Source organism: Prionailurus bengalensis, chromosome C1 (assembly GCF_016509475.1).
Source record: "Prionailurus bengalensis isolate Pbe53 chromosome C1, Fcat_Pben_1.1_paternal_pri, whole genome shotgun sequence".
NCBI classification, from domain to species: domain Eukaryota; kingdom Metazoa; phylum Chordata; class Mammalia; order Carnivora; family Felidae; genus Prionailurus; species Prionailurus bengalensis.
Window position 1 is genome coordinate 155,102,927 of NC_057345.1, and position 8,470 is coordinate 155,111,396.

At 34.3% G+C, this 8,470-nt stretch overlaps 1 protein-coding gene across 1 annotated transcript in view; it reads right to left on the reverse strand.

Moving 5' to 3' along the window:
- SCN3A (sodium voltage-gated channel alpha subunit 3) overlaps positions 1 to 8,230 on the reverse strand; it is a 115,951-nt gene extending 107,721 nt beyond the window's left edge. Inside the window, 1 exon segment of the mRNA XM_043576930.1 lies at positions 8,001 to 8,230. The gene's annotated coding sequence lies outside the window, so the exon portion shown is untranslated.
- Between the last annotated feature and the right edge of the window lie 240 nt (positions 8,231 to 8,470).

Sequence of the window (8,470 nt, forward strand, 5' to 3'; positions counted from 1 at the left end):
AGGACACCTGGCAAACAACATGTCCAACAAAAGTATAAGAAAGAGCTCACTTTTGTGGCTTTGGTGGTGGAGCTTAACTCTTTTGTGTTAATTTGCATAGAGATCTGCATCGTGATTTGATGTGCTGTGCCACTTTTCATTTATTCCTGAGCATTACCCTTTCCCTTTTCAATTGATCTAATTGCTTTTGAATGACAACTTGGAATGGTTTTCCCCAAAGAATCAGGTTAGTTATCACACTTGTCACCATGTTGGTAGAGAGAATGTTTATATCAACAATAAATTTTTCACTCTCTATACTCACTGAATAATTTAGGTGACCCTTCTTTGCAAAATATTTCTTCTCTGGTTCAGGCTTTAATTCCTATCAACACTTCACTGGTTTATTTTTTTACATTTTCATTGTTGGCTAACCCCAAGTATTTTGTGTGGAAAGGTAGGATGTTGATTATTTTTAAGTAAATGATCCATTCCCAGTTTAAGGACCCAAGCATGGTTTTACATACATCCGTCATAAATCGAGCCTCAAACAAAATATTGTATTTCTTCTGTTTGCCATAGAAGCACCAGCCCCCTGCTTCAAAATACGGATATTCTCAACCTGAGATTTAACAGATCTTTCCTATCGGGTGGTAATTTTACTGACCAGATTGACAGAACGGTAGGAGTTGTGAAGAAAACATACTTAAGTAGTAATATTAAGTGATACTTATCTAGAGGAAAGACTTTAGGATATAATTTGTCCTGAAGCACATAGAAGATTGTTTTATTAATGGCTACCGCAGTCTCCTCCCAGCTGTGGAAAGGACTGCTGGAAAACGACATAAAAAGCAACTGGGGTGTTAACCCAGTAAATGTCTCCTTAAAGAGTTGAAAAAGCTGACTCATCTTGGTAATGGAATTCCTTTTAAGAAATGCAATTCATTATTAATTCCGCTTAGCTATTAGATTAATTCATTTCTTTCTCATAAATATCACTTTCTGAAAATACACTTTTAAATGCATTTGGCCTTAAGAAATTTGTTGGTTTACAGGTCTGCCTTCCCTCTGAATCTACCACAATTGCAGTTTCAGAAATTAGAAATCAATGTTTTGTTTCCAGTTGGATGACCTGGACATTCAAAGAGTATCTTTCAACAGAAACTCTTATTCGATTATTGAGGGCTTAATTTTCAAAGGAGCAATTTACGAGGTACAGAATAAAAAGAGAGCGAAATGTCTGGTTGTACAAATTGCAGCTCGTGGATGCTTATTTCTGAGTGTGCACAATTGTTTGTATTGTTAGTTTGCACAATATACCATAGCCAGCAGCTGGGTCAACTTTCAGATAGAAGGAAGGGTAGGAAATTAACAATTTGAAATATAAAACTGCTTAAACATATGGAATAAATAGCAGCCTTTTTAACCAAGGAAGAAATGGACAGGAATATATTTTCTTTTGTTGTTGTTATTTTCCTAAGCATTTGTGTGTCTCTTTACTGAACACACATCCACTTACTAGAATTTTGAAAGTCATTTCTCAGCTTTTACTTCGCTAGCCAACCTTTCATTAGCTTCTCTTATTTTTCTCTGCCTTCCTTCAGTCAGCTGGTTTCAAGGCTGGCCACATATTTGAACTATACTTGCAGAGCTTTTAAATAAACACTGATACCCAGACTCAGCCCCAGAGAGTCTAATTGAATTGATCTAAAGTGGAGCTGGCATTGCTCTTTTTTAAGCTTCCCAGGTGATTCCAGTGTGCAACTAAAGCTTATCATGTTGTACCTCTGTTTTCTCTCAGGATGTTTACGTATCTATTTCCCTTCAAGTGTTCTTTTCCTCTGTCATTTTTATTAGTGAGTTTTTAAAAATCTAATTTTTTTTCATTTCTCATTTTGCGCTTTTGTCCCCCTGATTTCCCATTTACTGGACAAGAAGTTCTCATTCCAAGTGCATGTATCTGAGGTGTATTCTTATCTAATACTACCAGATTTTTATGTCCATGAAAGAGAATGCGATATGATTGTAAATTATACTTTTGTCTGTTCTTCCAATGTTGATGTAATAATACACTTTAAATTTTGGTATACATATATAAAGATTGATAGTGGACCCCAACACGATTGTTGAAAAATAATATAAGAATGGATTTACTTGAGCTGTAATCATTATTGACTATTATTAAAGATAATTTGATAAGACATTTTAGAACTTTGAGGCCATATGGGACTCAAGGACATGTAAATATCCTATTAATAATATTTTTACCATTTCACAGCTAAAGGATCTATTTTTGAGTTGTAATGTAAAGACAAATTTTAATAGTTTCAGAACAGGGCATAAACTATCATATCAGTAACATGATAGTGACAGTAAGGAAAGCACTAATAGCAACAAAAAAGGGGGTAAGAAGGATCTGTGATGATTAAAATTTGGTGATATAAATATCAGTAGGAAAAACAGATATATGGGAGGTAATGTATAGAACATTCAAGGATTTGAAATGAATGTAGTAGGAAAATCACAGGCAGTTGGTGGAGGCCTGGAATAGTAGATAAGAAATGTGTTATTGTGGCTGTGCCTCGAAATCCAGTCAAGCCATTTCCTCTCCATCAGGTTTATTTTCCCTCACTGGTAAAAATACTGGTTGGATTGGCAAAAGGAAAAAAAAACCCAGCCAAACTCTTTTGGCCATATCCTGCCTGTAGGTATGTTTTGTTGAATCTATCTAGTATTATAAATAATTTGAAATAGATGCCAACGTTTAACAAAAGAGATAATTCTAAAAAAAAAAAATCTGGATTTTTTAGCTTCTTTGGAGAAATCGTCTGATTCAACAGTCTCCTAGCCCTAAGATGGAGTTTCCCCTCTTTGTAAAGGGTATGGGCTGTCCAGTTCCTTACTTCTAACCTGGCTGACTTCACTCCTCTTCTTATCCATTTTGCCCATGTAGAAGTTTGGGTTTGTTTCCTTAAGAATTTATTTGTAAGATTATTTCTAGCCATGATGTAAGTTCCATGAAAAGAAAATGCTCAATACTTTGTTTAGGTAGAATAGAAATAATTTACAAAGAGGAAAATGAATGCCACAAGCAAAAACACCGAGGAGACAGAGAAACTAACAAACAGGTGACTGGTTCTTAAATAGAGGCGTAAGCCCTTAAAATGTGTTTTGTTAAGACCTATGCAAGAATATTTTGGATTATAGATCAGAAGCACAATGTCACTTAGGAGTAAAAACTGGGATTTGGTGAATTATTTCAGTCATATCTCTTGGGAAAGGAAAAGGACACAGTGTTCTGTACAACCCAAGTAAGAATAAAGTATATTCTAAATATTAAGAGATTAAAATTCCCCAAAGTAAGCTTCTTGGCAGAAAATGGCCAAAGTTATTTAAAGAGTGACTTCCCATCTTTGAATTCACCCATTGAATAAAACAATATTCAACCACTGTTTAATAATTTAAGCACCATCATTTCTTTCACTTTGTGCCAGCACAGAGCTTAATCACATGAAGGGCTCCCTATATGCAGTCTCCAAAAGGATGAAAACCTAATTCAATTATTACAGAAATAACTCCAGACTTTTAAAAGATTTCTCTGAACTGAAACAACCTCTGAGAATTATCTTCTACAAACCACCACCTAGCATATGCACTGTATTTGTGTGTGTGTGTATATATATACATATATATATGTAAAATATTGTAAACTTGTATATAAGTTACTTTGCAGTTTTTCTCTATTCATATATCTTGGGAAGAAATGTCTTTAAAATTCTTTCTATAAGGTCCTTTATCACTTCAAATTCTGAAGAAAAGAGGTAGAGTATAAAAAAAAATCAATCAATAAATAAGGCACCTTAAAGCTTGTGGTATCCAATAAGCATTCATATAAGTTTTGAAGAATTCTTCTACTGTGGCTAATTATATGTCTGGATATAGATTCAAGTGTTAGGCACCCAAAGAGTTGATACTTGTCAGGCAGTTCATAGAACAAAGCATGTCTTTGCATAATAGGAGAGCCACATTTTCTTTATTGCCATATTATCAAGTAAAATTAACACTAGTCTGCTCTGAAATAGGCATCTACACTCGTTATATCCCATTAAAAGTTACCACAGAGTGAAAACTATCATCAGGTAAAACTGAACTAAAAAGTAGCTTCCTAATCAAAGATAAATATATGACCTTGCAACACAAGCAACAATACAATTGGATTTTATCCTTCCCAAATTTTATAATCACCTCAGACAAGAGTCTACCTTAAGAAGTAATAGTTCAGATACCAGGTTCTATGGTGAAGTGCCATTAAAGTTGCTTATGGGGTAAAATTCAAGTGGAAACAAAGATAATTTAGAATTGAAATTAATCAAAATTTAAAACAGATCCTAAAAGTGCAGAAGTGTACTGTTAATATTAAATTATACTTCAGGGGCAGGTAGGTGATTAATCTTCATAGTTTTGGAAACTTGTAAATCAACCATGAATATTAAGATAGAATGAATAATACGTTTTTAGGTGACAAACAAAATACTAATTCCCAACCTTCAGTGAGTTCACAATGTTCCTATACATGAATGATAATGAGAAAAAGTAATCTGTACAGCCACTCATGCAAAGAAATTTGACTGTCTAGCCACATGTTCATTCTTTAATGGAAAAGAAAGCATTTATCTTCATATTCTTTTACTTATGACTGCTTTCAGCTAATTTCAACCCTAAATATAAGGAATCACAAAAGCTGGAGTTACCTAGTTTCAAGGAAGATGGACTACCAACAAATTCCAAGCACAGCACTGTGTAACTGAAAAACCTTCCCCTCGTATCTTTAAGCCTCCCGAACTTCTCACATCTGCCCAGTCATGAGCCCATTAAGTCATCTTGGCTGCCATGAAGATGAAAATGACAGTGCAGTTACTTGAGTCAGTTTAAAGAGGCCCAGGGGTGGTTGAAGGGCAGGATTAGGAGGCCTGGGGTGCTGAAAGCACATCCCAGCCATAGCTCCCTAAGATCCCAGTAGCTGATCTTGATGAGCTGTCAAGAGCACAAAACTGCACGTAGAGAAAACCTTTGGAGGGAAGTAGGGATTTTGCAGTATGCCTACAATTTCATCAGGCACAATTTGCCTCTCCACCTTTTATTGTATCATTAATAAGATTTAAGCAGTAGAGATTTGTAAGTTGATCACAAAGCCAACATCTATGGTCGTTTCTGGGATTTAGACTTTGTAATTTGATGGCTATAGTACAAATTATTTGGTATTTAAATGTTCTTGGTGAAACCTAAATTTTCTTTGTGAATCTTTATAGAGATCTTTTGTCTGATAAGTATATCTGTTAATGCGCAAGTGAAATAAAGCCCCTTGGCCCTATTGTGTTAAAAAGAAGAAAGTCTTTAAAGTAGAGTCCATGATAATATATCATTGTACAAAAGAATGGTCTTCTAGAAGGTATTATGAGAGTTCTTTAAACTCCCAGGAAATGCCCCGGATGTTAGCACTAATCAATATTATTACAAGGAGCACATTTGTTGTTGTTGTTGTCGTCGTTGTTGTTGTTTCAGCAAGGGCACTCTTCTAGGATGAGAATTATCACTTTTAACTACAGAATTTCTTGGCGGTTTCATTCAGTTCTTCCTGTTGTGGTGGAAGATATTATATCACCATCATTATTAATGGGGAACAGGGGAAGAGGGAAGGGTAGGCATTCAATCATGTCCCAGGATATATAATAAGCACTGAACAGATGTTATTTATTTACACAATCCTGCAGCATAGTCATCATTCCTATTTTATAGATGATGTAGAGAGGCTTATAAAGTTTAAATACTTTGTCATTTAACAGTGGAACTAAGATTCAGTCCACCAGCCCTTGCTCTTCCCCACTTCTCCATATTGTTTCCTAGTCATTTCCACCACAGAAGGAAGTGACCAAGGACCTTTAAAACATCTCTATTCCTCTATTTTTCTATCTCCAGGTTTAATGCACCATTAGTGGTAATATACAACTCAGTAAGAGTTGAGGATGTATCATATTACAGTTAAGCTGAGAAATAAATTGGCAAAAATCCAGATAAACAAAAAGTGTCCTCATATATTTTTGATTCTAATAACCCTACAGGCAAGGAAAATGCACGTCAGTGATACATGGTGTCTTTTCTCAGGTGATAAAGCTCATTATTTGTAGCAGAACTTGAATCAAAAACTAAGACTTCCAGCTCAGTGCTCAACCTGTTTATCTCGACTACATGATAAATTACATAAATTACATAAATTATTCTTGACCTTACAAATGAAGTCACTATTAGATTCTTCTAAAGAATAAGATACCCAAACTTACTTGATGTATCGTTGAATCAAAACAGGTTTTATTTTTAAAAATTTTCAAAGAGCAAATTTTGTGAAGAACTCTGTGTACGTTTGCTCTTCACATGGTGACTACATATGTAGACAAATAACTAAGAAATTATTACAACTACACTGAAAAAAAATTGCTTGTATTGAGGGCCGAAGTATAAGCATCCATTCATAAATGTAAAACAGTTCAATCAAGACCAGCTCCTGTGTTCACGTAAAACAAAGTTACTCATATTCAGTCACCTGTAGAGAAGCATGGAATATACAATACACCGAAGCCAATTAACATTCATTTCTGGGAACCCTTTTCCAAGAAACAGTTTTCTTCATATCCTATGGTAGGAGTTCTTCTGATATACACAAGACTCAGGGCTTTTCTCTAAGGCAACCACTATTTTATGTTTTTAGGGGGAGTATTATTGTTTGTTACTCAGTGTAAAGTGTGAAGTGAGAAATCAGTATTTGCCCATATCATTAGAAATTACAATTGCTTTTAAATACTCAATGTCTATTTTTAGGCCATTTTGACCAGTACTAACTGGAAACCCAGGTTAAAATCAAAGGTCTTTATTTCACATAGGGCACACACTACTTGGAATGTTGCGGTGAAATCTTGGCATGCAAATTCCTACAAGCACTTATGCCTTTATCTTTGTTCTCATATGCTACATTACACCACCTGTTGTATTAAAAAAAAAACTTTATGATATTTAAAACGCTTCTTTCAATTAATGACTATAGATTTTCTCCCAATAACTTCTTCTTCTAAGGATGTGATTGCTAACTAAATGAAGTATTTGTGGTTATGCTATAAAATATTTTAAAGAAAACTACATAAATATATATATTATAAACTAAATAATTATTCCTTTTGGCTCAAGTGGCTGTCTCTGATATTTAATAATCATAATAACCAGTTATTAAATCTATAGAGAAAAAAATAAACAGAAATATATCAAGCTTATAAGAGAATTCATCAAGAAAACATAATAGCCTTTTTTAAGTCAATAAATTAAAAATTAAATATTTAATATAAAAATGAACATATTAAAATATAAAAGAAATAACATATTATGGAACATATGGGGTGATTTTATTATTAAAAGGTTAAATCTCTTTTTACTGGTTAGTATTTATTATCTTCTTCCCTCCCTGAAAATAGATTATTACACCTCTATATTGTTATTGCTCCCTATGCACATGGCCCCTCCAAAGCTGTTAAATAAAAGACTACAGCACAAGGACGATAGTTCCAATTTCACTATAGATTTATGTTTAAGAAATACTGGACACACTGGAATACTGAACACACTGGACATTTAAATAAATGATGTACAGCCACAAAAACCATTAGGTTAGCTTTGTGCAATAAAAAATAATTTTCTTTGAATACAATGAATCATAACCATCTGCATGTTTCAAAAACACGAGATCAGTAATGCCTAGTCTCTACCATAAGTCACCATTTCTAGACAGAGGCTCTATTTCCTTTGAGAGATAAAGGAATAGTAAGCAGTTTACACATCAAATGATGACTTTGGTTGCTGTAATTTACATTAAAACAGCATTAGGTTAAAAATAGCAGCATGAAGATGATTTTAAAAAAGAGAAATGATCTGGTGGCTAGATTCTATGGTGCAGATAATTAAATGTTTTGCCAGCTTACCTGATAAAACAGAGCCTCACAGATCACAGCATAACAAAGCCCCGCATCCAAGATGGTTAGAGTATAAGGTGCCTTCCTCTGCAGTTGTTCAGATTTTTGGCCACAGAGGTCTACAAATTAATTACAATGTTTTTTTTTCTTTGCTTTCTCTGTGGACAAGAAAACAAAGAGACCTTTCCAGAATCCTCTCTGCTTATGCCTCCGCTTCCTGTTCTGAGATTCACTCTATGGTACCCAACATATATCAGAAAACAGCTTTGAGGGGGGGAAGAAAAAAAAAAAAAAAAGGCTGACAGCACTCAACATGGTACCGCCATCTACTGGCAGACACACAAAATTGAGCAAAAGGAAAAACATCCTCATTATTCTTTATCATCAGGTAAAACAGAACATCTCTCCTGCATAAGAGTATGTACAGAGATTCTTTTCCATACTCATTTATTTGCACCTCACCAATATTTTTTCTAAAT